At 39.9% G+C, this 13,806-nt stretch overlaps 1 pseudogene; it reads right to left on the bottom strand.

Annotated features, from left to right (window-relative positions):
* Positions 1–2,401, bottom strand: part of LOC100599867 — a 40,586-nt pseudogene extending 38,185 nt beyond the window's left edge.
* Between the last annotated feature and the right edge of the window lie 11,405 nt (positions 2,402–13,806).

Genomic DNA, 13,806 nt, shown 5'->3' with positions numbered 1-13,806 from the left:
TTTGTAGGTCTCCTTCAATTCATTTTTTATTCCAAGCAGCAACACAAAGCCAGGCTCTAAGACCTCCTTAGAAAGAAAGGGGGAGGTTGCAAACATTTGTTATACTATTCTGTTTCTTTTTCACCCAGTCACAAATTCTCTCTAGTGAAAACTTTACTGTTCTCTGAAATGAGGACATCATACTCTCCAGGTCACCTTCCAGATACCCCAGCATACTTCTCCCAATCCTTTTCTCCTATTGGGTTCAGCCAGGTTCTGCTCTAACATAGGCCTTGTGGGGGTGGGATGGAGGGCACTACTGAGGTTGCTGGTGAGGACCAAGTCCTCTAGACTTTCTCCTAGAAAAGTGACTTTCGCACTTTTCTTTTGCGACTCATTGTAAGAAATACATTTCACATCTCAGCCAAGTGCACATATGTGTACACACACACATCTGAAGCAAAAGTTTAATATTACTTAACCTTCACTCTGATATTTTCTATTCTATGTATGTCATTTCAAAATGGTACTAATCATCTTTTAGTGATACATACCAAAATATTTACAGATGAAATGATATGAGGTCTGGAGCTTGCTTCAAAATAATTGAGACATATGACTAGATGAAACAAGATTGGCCATGAGTTGATCATATCAAACTGGGTGATAGGCACGTGGGAGTTTGTTATACTATTCTAATATTTTATATATTTGATATCTTTAATAATAACAAATTTAAAACAAAAGAAAATTATTGGTCATGCCCCACTAAATTGATTTCAGAACCCAGTAATAGGCCAAGAACTAGTTTGTAAAGTACCTTCTAGAAAAATCTAGGAGTTGGGAAGTTCAAAATTAGATGGCAGGGAAACAAATCTACAACTAAATTTAATCTAACGCTCTCTTTACACCCCACTCCCTAATGAAGCCTATTTCTTCTTCCAGGGTTAGGAGGTAGGATATTTACTGAGTTTTCTGCCACCCTCAGAGTACGGTTTCGTATCAGATGTCATTATTTGCCAAAACTGAAACAAAGAGGTGATCTCCATCCACCAAGATTCAAGCCAGTTTCTCATGAACTGCAGTTTCCTAGACATCAGGGGATTTGTCCCTGGGGGCCACAGGGGCCAGCCACCTGGGAGATTCTGTGAGCAACCCAGTCATATTGGAAGCAAACTAAGGGATCTTGTCTGTGACCAAGGTCCTGGAAAGGATCTGGTAGGATCCTTGGCTAGGCAAGAAAGGCTGCTCAGTCTCTCCTCCACAGCCAGGCTGTTCACCACTTCTGGCTCATCAGCTGCTCCCTGGTGCTTTCCTGGTGTTCTCTGATGACCTCCATGGTCACCCCGTGCTCTTCTTATTTTTTAATTAGTTTCATGGAAGTAAGAGCTCAGGCAGCCCTTTAGTTTGTGGCCAAATATAAGGTTGTTTGGTATCTCTTGGTCACAAGGTTGTCCTGAAAGAGCCTCAACTCTGCTTCTCCAGAGCCCTCCATTGTGCTGAGTGGATGCCTCAGCCACCTCTTGTGTCTGAAAGCACACATGGGCCATTTCTCTATTCCCTTTGCTAGGTAGCTATGAACTCTACCTAGAAATCCCACTTTGGTTTAAAAAAAAGAAAAAAAACGTATTTCCATAGCTAAAGTAACTCTGTCACAAAAACAAAGGCCCGCGAATTTTGAGTTCACAATGCTACTTGGCAATCCCAATCTTTTCCCCACCTGAGGCCTGTCACCTTCATAACTCAAGGTTCCCTTCTCCCATCTGGCCCATGGTTTTGGTAGTTTCTGAAAGCAAATAATTCCTATTAGTGGTTTCTAAACCCTTACCAACTGAAACACCACAGCGGCCCAATTCCCAGTGGATCCCAACACTATTATCATCTGTATGGATAAAAACGAATATGGTTCAGGGAGGAAAAACACAATGAAAAGATGGTAAAGACAGTCAAGGCAGTTCTGTCTGGTGTCTAAGTGGGGGAAAAAAAGGAGGTAATCATTGCATTCCATCTAGACATGACAGTGAGATTTACTGAAAGTATTTCCAGTTGTGTTCATCTGCTAACCCTCCAGGAATGCTTGATAAAGTTTATATTTGATGTCAAGTTGCCAGCCACCTGGGATATGATCTCCGTAGTTGAGATTATGTTTATGAAAAAAGGCAAGCTCCCAGTTGAGGAAGGATGGGCAGCACCTATTGCCTGTAACAGAGAGTGTGATCCCATGTACTATTTAGACCAGAAGGTTATAAAGCTCATTCTGAGGTTGACTCCACCATCCCAGCTTTCCTGAAAGGCATCTACTGGGTAGTGATAGACCTGTCTTGTGAGGACTATGGTTATGGGGCTCCTGACATTGTACCTGCAACACCCATTGACCTGTCAGATCTTCTGAGTGGGGACTGGCATAAAACTGCAGCAACATCTTTCCTGGAAACAATCAGCAAAAAATCCCAAGCCCAAGTCTTCTGACTCCTAAACAGAAACATGGAAAAGGAGGCCCCTAAATGCAGTACTGAATTCTAAGATTACATAAACAACACTGCAGAAAGATACTCCTAACTTATAAAAGTATGGACCTCCTGGAAGAAATTAAAAGCTATCCCAATTTCCATAAAATGTACTATTAAAAGGTTGCTTACATCCTTCTTAATATCCTACATACATAAATATCTGATTCCAGTGGTAACCTTCCTTCCACATTGGGAAATGTGGCAGTCTACCATGGCAGTGTGTCCGGAATTGGTGGGTTCTTGGTCTCACTGGCTTCAAGAATGAAGCCAGCGAGACCACAAACCCGCCGGGAGGAACGAACTCCAGATGCACCGCCTTAAGAGCTGTAACACTCACCGCGAAGGTCTGCAGCTTCACTCCTGAGCCAGCGAGACCACGAACCCACCAGAAGGAAGAAACTCCGAACACTTGTAAATTTGTTTGAGTTCATTGTAGATTCTGGATATTAGCCCTTTGTCAGATGAGTAGGTTGCAAAAATTTTCTCCCATTCTGTAGGTTGCCTGTTCATTCTGATGATAGTTTCTTTTGCTGTGCAGAAGCTCTTTAGTTTAATGAGATCCCATTTGTCGATTTTGGCTTTTGTTGCCATTGCTTTTGGTGTTTTAGACATGAAGTCCTTGCCCACACCTATGTCCTGAATGGTATTGCCTAGGTTTTCTTGTAGGATTTTAATGGTTTTAGGTCTAACATATAAGTCTTTAATCCATCTTGAATTAATTTTTGTATAAGGTGTAAGGAAGGGATCCAGTTTCAGCTTTCTACATATGGCTAGCCAGTTTTCCCAGCACCATTTATTAAATAGGGAATCCTTTCCCCATTTCTTGTTTTTGTCAGGTTTGTCAAAGATCAGATAGTTGTAGCTATGCGGCATCATTTCTGAGGGCTCTGTTCTGTTCCATTGATCTATGTCTCTGTTGTGGTACCAGTACCATGCTGTTTTGGTTACTGTAGCCTTGTAGTATAGTTTAAAGTCAGGTAGCGTGATGCCTCCAGCTTTGTTCTTTTGGCTTAGGATTGACTTGGCGATGCGGGCTCTTTTTTGGTTCCATATGAACTTTAAAGTAGTTTTTTCCAATTCTGTGAAGAAAGTCATTGGTAGCTTGATGGGGATGGCATTGAATCTATAAATTACCTTGGGCAGTATGGCCATTTTCACGATATTGATTCTTCCAACCCATGAGCATGGAATGTTCTTCCATTTGTTTGTATCCTCTTTTATTTCATTGAGCAGTGGTTTGTAGTTCTCCTTGAAGAGGTCCTTCACATCCCTTGTAAGTTGGATTCCTAGGTATTTTATTCTCTTTGAAGCAATTGTGAATGGGAGTTCACTCATGATTTGGCTCTCTGTTTGTCTGTTATTGGTGTACAAGAATGCTTGTGATTTTTGTACATTAATTTTGTATCCTGAGACTTCGCTGAAGTTGCTAATCAGCTTAAGGAGATTTTGGGCTGAGACAATGGGGTTTTCTAGATATACAATCATGTCATCTGCAAACAGGGACAATTTGACTTCCTCCTTTCCTAATTGAATACCTTTTATTTCCTTCTCCTGCCTGATTGCTCTGGCCAGAACTTCCAGCACTATGTTGAATAGGAGCGGTGAGAGAGGGCATCCCTGTCTTGTGCCAGTTTTCAGAGGGAATGCTTCCAGTTTTTGCCCATTCAGTATGATATTGGCTGTGGGTTTGTCGTAGATAGCTCTTATTATTTTGAGATACGTCCCATCAATAAAAGTGGGCAGAGGACATGAACAAACACTTCTCAAAAGAAGACATTTATGCAGCCAGAAAACACATGAAGAAATGCTCATCATCACTGGCCATCAGAGAAATGCAAATCAAAACCACAGTGAGATACCATCTCACACCAGTTAGAATGGCCATCATTAAAAAATCAGGAAACAACAGGTGCTGGAGAGGATGTGGAGAAATAGGAACACTTTTACACTGTTGGTGGGACTGTAAACTAGTTCAACCATTGTGGAAGTCAGTGTGGCGATTCCTCAGGGATCTCGAACTAGAAATACCATTTGACCCAGCCATCCCATTACTGGGTATATACCCAAAGGACTATAAATCATGCTGCTATAAAGACACATGCACACGTATGTTTATTGCGGCACTATTCACAATAGCAAAGAGTTGGAACCAACCCAAATGTCCAACAACGATAGACTGGATTAAGAAAATGTGGCACATATACACCATGGAATACTATGCAGCCATAAAAAATGATGAGTTCGTGTCCTTTGTAGGGACATGGATGAAACTGGAAAACATCATTCTCAGTAAACTATCACAAGGACAAAAAACCAAACACCGCATGTTCTCTCTCATAGGTGGGAATTGAACAATGAGAACTCATGGACACAGGAAGGGGAACATCACACTCCGGGGACTGTTGTGGGGTCGGGGGAGGGGGGAGGGACAGCATTAGGAGATACACCTAATGCTAAATGACGAGTTAATGGGTGCAGGAAATCAACATGGCACATGGATACATATGTAACAAACCTGCACATTGTGCACATGTACCCTAAAACCCTAAAGTATAATTTAAAAAAAAAAAAAGAAAGAATTGATGTCCATTTAAATAAAAGAGTATTACCCTTAAAAAAAAAAAAAAAAAAAAAAAAAGAAACTCCGAACACATCCGAACATCAGAAGGAACAAACTCCGGACACGCTGCCTTTAAGAACTGTAACACTCACCACGAGGGTCCGCGGCTTCATTCTTGAAGTCAGTGAGACCAAGAACCCACCAACTCCGGACACGGCAGGATGACAGTGAACCTTATTTTACTGTACTTCTCTACTGGAACCTATTTCTCAACCTGCCTTTGGGTTGCTATCAACAGCTCTCTTGGAGACTCCCTGGTTGCGGAGCCCTCATGAGCATCAGTTCCTCCAATTGGCTGAGAAAACTGACCCATTCACAGTGACTCTGGGGAGTAAGACTCTGAACCCTGGTTAAAAAAAAAAAAAAAAAAAAAATCATACACACTCAGGAAGCTGCTTCTATAAGCCAAGACATGGTGATGCTGCTGCTTATAAAACGCATACTAGTCCAGCTTTTCTGGGGTCTCTAGCCACCAGAGATGGGGATGAGGTCTGGTCTAGGACTAGGCCACAGTACAGTCCCTTGGTATCAGGAAGCCCCGCTGTCAGAGTCTTTCATAACTACAGCAGAAAATGGTGTTGCCAGATGGTGGTGTTGGATGACCACACAGTGTTAGAGGAACAGCAGTCTGAGCGGTGGGACTCAGGAACCCACTGGCACTCCTTACACCCCTTAACTACCTACCCCGTGATGTGTGCCCCTGACTTCCTTTTCTTTTCTGAAATGGATTCACATTTCCTGAAAAAACTTATCTTCATGGAGGCTCAAATAAAAATTTTTTAATTAAAAAAAAACCAAACAAGCCTATAAGCTGACGAGGGAGTGGATAGTCTCAAACTAAAGCTGTCTTAAAGTCCCCATGCAAGTGTGACTCGATATCCATTCACCCAACTCTGAGTCAGACATTCTTGCAAAGATTGGTTCTGCAGTTTCAGAGTGGGTTCTATCACTTCCTGATGATTCCAAGGTGCTGCTCCATGAGGAGATCTGCCGAGACTGCATGCATGTCATTTGCTTTGCATGTCAGTCTGCTGGCAGGCCCTCTTGCTGAAGGTGCCCATGAAGTTCAGTTCTGGGGGGGACATTTAACTATATTTACAAATAAGTATGTATGTTTATCTGGAACTGAGGCACTGGTGGGTTGCTGCTACTTCAGGGCCAAGGTCCAAGACACCTTCTCTCAATTTTGCCTTGTAGGCAACACACAGGAACTAAAACCAAAGAGAGGCTGGGAAAGGATAAGAGATTGTAACTTATGTTCTCTTGGTTTCCTTTGCAGCTCGTGGCAGAGAGTTGAGACTTAAGTAAGAGGCAGGATCACTTTGTGAATTTCTTTCTTTCTTTCTTTCTTTTTTTGAGACGGAGTCTCACTCTGTCATCCAGGCTGGAGTGCAGTGGTGTGATCTCGGCTCACTGCAACCTCCACCTCCCAGGTTCTAGTGATTCTCCTGCATCAGCCTCCCGAGTAGCTGGAACTATAGGCGTGTGCCACCATGCCTGGCTAATTTTTGTATTTTTTACTAGAGACAGGGTTTCACCATATTGGCCAGGCTGGTCTAGAAGTCCTGACCTCGTGATCTGCCCGCCTCAGCCTCCCAAAGTGCTGGGATTACAGGCGTGAGCTACCACGCCCAGCCTTCTTCTTCTTCTTCTTTTTTTAAGTATTATTAAAAACTTTTATTTTAGGTTCAGAGGTGTATGTGTAGGTTTGTTGCATAGGTGAACTCGTGTCACAGGGGTTTGTTGTACGGATTATTTAATTCCCCAGGTACTAAGCCTAGTACCCAATAGTTTTTTCTCTGATCCTCTCCCTTCTCCCACCCTCCACCCTCAAGTAGGCCCCAGTGTGTGTTGTTCCCCTCTTTGTGTCCTTGTGTTCTCACCATTTAGCTCCCACTTACAAGTGAGAACATGTGGTATTTGTTTTTCTGTTTCTGTGTTAGTTAGCTAAGGATAATAGCTTCCAGTCCCATCCATGTTCCTGCAAAAGATATGATCTCATTCTTTTTTATGGCTGCATGATATTTCATGGTGTATATGTACATTTTCTTTATCCAATCTGTCATTGATGGACATGTAGATTGATTCTTTGTCTTTGCTATTTCTAATAGCGCTGCAATGAACATATGCATGCATGTTTTTTTATGACACAATGATTTATACTCCTTTGGGTATATGTAATGGGATTGTTGAAGTGAATGGTAATTCTGCTTTTAGCTGTTTGAGGAATTGCTACACTGCTTTCCACAACTGTTGAACTAATTTACACTCCCACCAACAGTGTATAAGCATTCCCTTTTCTCCACAACCTTGCCAACATCTGTTATTTTTTGACTTTTTAATAATAGCCATTCTGACTGGTGTGAGATGGTACCTCATTGTAGTTTCTCTAATTGCATTTCTCTAATGATAGTGCTATTAAGCTTTTTTTCATATGCTTCTTGGGCACTGTATTAATCAGGGTTCTCTAGAGGGATAGAACTAGTAGGATATATAGATAGATATAAAGCAGAGTTTATTAAGGAGTATTAAATTCACACGATCACAAGGTCCCACAATAGGCCACCTGCAAGCTGAGGAGCAAGGAAGCCAGTCCAAGTCTCAAAGCTGAAGAACTTGAAGTCTGATGTTCAAGGGAAGGAAGCATCCAGCATGGGAGAAAGATGTAAGCTGGGAGGCTAAGCCAGTCTGGCCTTTTCACGTTTTTCTGCCTGCTTTATATTCTAGCTGAACTGGCCACTGACTAGATGGTGCCTACGAAGATTAAGGGTGAATCTGCCTTTCCCAGCCCACTGACTCCATTGTTAATCTCCTTTGGCAACACCCTCACAGACACACCCAGGATCAATACTTTGCATCCTTCAATCCAATCGTTTACACTCAGCATTAACTATCCCAGTCACGTATGTATCTTCTTTTGAAGAGTGTCTGTTCGTGTCCCTTGCCTACTTTTTAATGAGGCTGTTTGTTTTTTTCTTGTAAATTTGTTTAAATTCCTTATAGATGCTAGGTATTAGACCTTTGTCAGATGCATAGTTTGCAAATATTTTCTCCCATTCTGTAGGTTGTCTATGTATTCTAATGATAGTTTCTTTTGCTCTGCAGAAGCTCTTAAGTTTAGTTAAAGCCCATTTGTCAATTTTTGTTTTTGTTGCAATTGCTTTTGGCATCTTCATCATGAAATATTTTCCAGTTCCTGTATCTTGAATGGCATTGCCTAGCTTGTCTTCCACAGCTTTTATAGTTTTGGATTTTACATTTAAGTCTTTATTCCATCTTGAGTTGATTTTTGTATATGGTGTGAGGAAGGAGTCCAGTTTCAGTCTTCTACATATGGCTAACCAGTTATCCCAGCATCATTTATTGAATAAGGAATCCTTTCCCCATTGCTTGCTTTTGTCAAATTTGTCACAGATCAAATCTGTCAAAGATCAGGTGGTTGTAGGTGTGAGACCTTATTTCTGGATTTTCTATTCTGTTCCATTAGTCTACATGTTTTTTCTTGTATTAGTACCATGGTGTTTTGGTTACTGTAGCCCTGTAGTATATTTTGAAGTTGGGTAGTGTGATGCCTCCAGCTTTGTTCTTTTTGCTTAGGATTGCCTTGGCTATTTGAGCTCTTTTTTTGGTTTCATATGAATTTTAAAACTTTTTTTTCTAGTTTTGTGAAGAATGTCGTTGGTAGTTTGATAGAAATAGCATTGAATCTGTAAATTGCTTTGGGCTGTGTGGCCATTTGAATGATATTGATTCTTTTTATCCATGAGCATGGACTGTTTTTCCATTTGTTTGTGTCATCTCTGATTTCTTTGGCAAGTGTTTTGTAAATCTCATTGTAGAGACCTTTCGCTTCCCTGGTTAGCTGTATTCCTAGGTATTTTATTCTTTTTGTGGCAATTGTGAAAGGGATTGCGTTCCTGATTTGGCTCTCTGCTTGGCTGTTGTTTGGTGTATAGGAATGCTAGTGATTTTTGTACATTGATTTTGTATCCTGAAACTTTGCCGAAGTTGTTTATCAGCTGAAGGAGCTTTTTGAGTTGAGATTGTGTGGTTTTTCTCCATATAGAATTATTTCACCTACAAACAAGGATAGTTTGACTACCTTTCTTCCTATTTGGATGCCCTTTATTTCTTTCTCTTGCTTGATTGCTGTGACCAGGACTATATTTGGTACTGTGTTTGAGCAGGAGTGGTGGGAGAGGACTTCCTTGTCTTGTGCCAGTTTTCAGGGGGAATGCTTCCAGCTTTTGCCCATTGAGTATAATGTTGGCTGTGGGTCTGTCATAGATGGCTCTTATTATTTTGAGGTATGTTCTTTCAATACATATTATGAATTTCAAGGGCCCTTAGCACTGTTACTTCCCTAGGCTTCTTCCTTCATTAAAAATATTTGAAATTATATTTTGTCACTGCATAGCTGTAAAGACAAATATATTAGTATGAAAACATTTTCTTCAACCTAAAAGTTATTTTTTCTTCTAATTTTAAAAGAAATGAAAACATTTTCACAGACCTCTGAAAATAGTGTGGATCTTAGTTGCTGTACCTATTGTGCCTGTTAAGATATGCCCATTAAGTATCTGTTGATGGATGGGTGGATGGATGGATGTTACAAAAAAGTTAACTTTAGGGGTAAGAACATGACATATTAGAGAGATGGAGGTATGAGGAAATCACTTACTGTGCTTCCTTCTATCTGTTCACACTGCCCTGAGCTTCCTGTTCTCAGCCATGATGTCTGGATCTCCAATTCACTTTGAAGGATGGGAGCATTGATGTGAAGCATTGATGTGAAGCTTCATTTCCCGTGTATAAGTCACCACAACACTAATACAAGATTATAGTTTTCAAATTTAAAATAAAATTAATTTAAGCACACTGACAGAAATATCAAGAATAAATTTTGTCTTCTACTACAAACATCACTGCAGATGTCTTAGCATTCGTCATTAGAAAGACCATTCTAAAAGATGTTTAGAAAACTACCTTCAGAATCTTGGGCCTTATTATCATAATATTTTTCAGCTGTTGATAATTGAGTATCTAGTCTTATGATCCACTGAGTCACAAATAGAAAGACATAAGATTGGCAATGGCTCCTACAATATTTCATATTTGTTATTTTCAGAACTTATCAACAAGAGAAAATTTATTATAGTATTTTTTGTTGATGTGGCCCTAATTTGCTTTTCCCCACTGTTCTACAGGTCTGCAATGGTGAGAATCTAAGATGGAATCCTGAAAATCCTATGCTTTTCAAAATATATTTTGAGTTCCCTTTAACCTAACATAGAGATGCCAAGTGGCGCATTTAGCAGTAGACTGTGTGTGTCCTCAAGCAAGGATGGAGTGGCACACTAGAGAGTTTGAAAATGGCTCTTAATATTGTCAGAACTAAGTTAACTGAGTTATTATCTTAGAGCAGCAGTAGGCAAACTACAACCTGTGAGCCAAATTTGGCCCACCACCTGTTTTTGTATAGACCAGGAGATAAAATGGTTTCTACATTTTTTCAATAGTTGGAAAAAAAGCCTAAAGAAAAATAATATTTAGTAACATGAAAATTATATGAAATTCAAATTCCAATGGAAGAATAATATTTAATGACATAAAAAATTATGTGAAATTCAGATTCCAGCATACATAAATAAAGTTTAATTTGGAACATAACTATGTCAATTTATTTATGGATTATGGCAGCTTTCATACCAAAGAGCAAAGTTGAGTATTTGCAACAGAGATAATATGGCCCACTAAGCCTAAAATATTTACTACCTGGCTCTTTACAGAAAACACTTGACCCCTGTCTTGGAGCACAGAAATTCCTGAACAAGATCTGAACCACCAAGTTTCTTTTAGTAATCCCATTATGGGAACTCTTTTTTTTTTTTTTTTTTTTGGAGTCTTGTTCTTGTCACCCAGGCTGGAGTACAATGGCACAATCTCAGCTCACTGCAACCTCCACGTCCTGGGTTCAAGTAATTCTCCTGCCTCAGCCTCCTGAGTAGCTGGGAATAGTGGTGCGCACCACTATTCCCAGCTAATTTTTTGTATTTTTAGTAGAGATGGGGTTTTACCATTTTGGCCAGCCTAGTCTCGAACTCCTGACCTCAGGTGATCCTCTCACCTCAGCCTCCCAAAGTGCTGGGATTACAGGCATGAGCCACCACGCCCAGCCCCATTACAGGAACTCTTATCCATGAATAATGCATAAATCATATTGCTAGTTCACCTGTGTTGATCTTTTACTATGTGCTTGGCCCCATATTAGATGTTTCCATTCATTATCTCATTTAATCTTCACAACCTAGTGAGGTAGATAATGTCAACATCTCTATTTTATAGGTTAGAAAAATGAAGTTCTAGGGAGATTACCTAACTTGCCCAAAGTCACTCTCAGCAAATGCCCTACCTGGGATTCAAACCCAAGACCATCTAATGTCAAAGTTTATGCCTTGAGCTATGTTATCATAATGACTTCTCAAGCCTTTCTTGGCATTATGGATGTTTGTCACTAGTACTTCCCCTCTGAGAAAAGACTGCATAAAACTTACTGTCTTAGTCCTTTTGGGCTGCTGTGCCATGGACTGGGTGATTAACAACAGACATTTCTCAAAAATTGTGTAGGCAGAATTTTGGGAGATACAAAATCCAGGCATTGGCAGACCCAGCGTTTGGTGAGGGGCTGCGTCCTGGTGGAGAGAGAGGGAGCAAGCTCTCCGCTGTCTTTTATAAGGGCACCAACCCCATCATGAGAGCTCCATCCTCATGACCTAGTTATCTCTTAAAAGCCCCATCTCCAAATACCGTCACGCTGAGGATCTAGGCTTCAACATATAAATTTTACAGGAATACAAATATTCAGTACATTGTACTTACTAACTACTGTGCAAAGTAATTCTTCCTTTTATTTGTCTTACATTTGCAACTTTCAAGCTTCCCATGAGACTTACTCCTGGTGAGTTTGTTATCTAGTCACAGCTTTCTCTGCTGTATGTATTTTAATCTTATCCCCCTCTAGGCCTTTTTTCAGGGGAAATGGAGGGTCTCTGCTTTCTGTGTATGGAAGTCACCCCTGCTCTTCTTCAAGCCTGCTATGATTTGATTTCTTTGAATGCAATGACCAGAATAACACATGGTATTTCTAGGTTCAATAAACTGGCAAGATAGTGGTTATTTTCATTTCCTATGTCCTCTTAATGATTCATAGAATTTCACTGTTGTTTTAGTTCATCTTCTTGGGGCTACAGAAGCAAAATAGGTAAATGTTTTCAGCTTACAATTTCCCAATCGTATTCCTGGAGTATAACTTTGCTGAGAGCCAAGCATCTTATTATATTGCTCACATTAGTTTTCTCTGAATAGTTTAAATATCATTTTTCTGCAGAGTTAAAGGTTTTTGGTTCTCATTCTAGAGAGAAAGGCATAGTACAAATAGCGTGAGTGTGTGCCCCTGCACTGGGAAAGGCTGACCAGTGAGGCAGGAAAAACCTATATTTCTTTAAAAGAAGCAGAACTTCCACATTTTCCCAAGAGTAACAGATATAATCTAATCTCTGACAGACTCTGTTCCTATGACTCATGACTCTAGATACATCTTGTAACAATCAAGCTTTATCTTAACATGGATGAGAGTATCTATCACCTGAGCAATGCAGATAAAGCAGATCTTTTTAAAGGCTTCTATGTCTTCCAAAGAAGTAGAAACAATATTTTGATTCAGATGTATCTTATGCCTATCTTCTTAAATATATTTTTGCAAAACATATATTTCTGACAGGTTTGTAGGTAAATTTGCATGTAAGCTTTAGTGTAATTGCCAGTTGGTGGTGGGGGGTTGACCCTGACACAGCTCCTGACAGTACATGTCTAGGCTCTCTAAGGTAATCAGTCTCATGGGCTGTATAATTTGAGATGATGCCATTCATCAACCTGGCTGAGAAAGACTGTAATTCCTGCCTAGCCATTCATCTCCACAATGAAAGATTCTATTGATGAGGCTCTTTCTGGACATTCATGCAACTTTTTCAAAGTCTTCAGAGTTTTTCATGACCTCTCCCCTCTATGATATTCATGTTTATTCTGTCTAGTCAGCCAGTTCCTTTTGTACTAACTTCTCCAGTCTCTTTTTTAAAAACCTAATAAAAATTTCACCCACTCTCACTATTTAACACATTTCCCATTCTATATGTGTGTGTTTTTTTTTTGTTTTATAAAATTAAGTTTAGAAGCCAAGAAAAATACTTTTGTGATAAGGGAAACCAAGCGTGTGGTATCCCTGTTGACTGTACTGGGCACCTTTCCTCAACCAAGGTAAACATCACATTGTCCTGAGTTCTCCCAGGTTCCCAACACCTCACGGCAGAAAGAAGAGTGGACCCCTTCTGCCTCCATGGAATAAGTATAAATTGTGAAGAATGAATAATTAATTAGGATATTGCTTTAGAACTTATTTTTATAACTATTATAGTAAATGAATATAATAAATCCATGTGTGAAGATAAACAAAATACAAACAGAATACATTTTATTTGCTTAACAATAATCTATACTATAGAGTAGAATCATGTCTTACCCAGAACATAGACTCTAAAATCAATCTGTAATAAGAAGATTACATATAATCCAATTTTCTCTTGAAAAGAATCAAACACAGTATTCATGGCTTTGGACTTACAACTTTTTGCTCTGTGTGCA

Source organism: Nomascus leucogenys, chromosome 11 (assembly GCF_006542625.1).
Source record: "Nomascus leucogenys isolate Asia chromosome 11, Asia_NLE_v1, whole genome shotgun sequence".
Classification (NCBI taxonomy): Eukaryota; Metazoa; Chordata; class Mammalia; order Primates; family Hylobatidae; genus Nomascus; species Nomascus leucogenys.
Note: the sequence above shows the minus strand (reverse complement) of the source record. Positions and strands in the feature narration are given on the sequence as shown.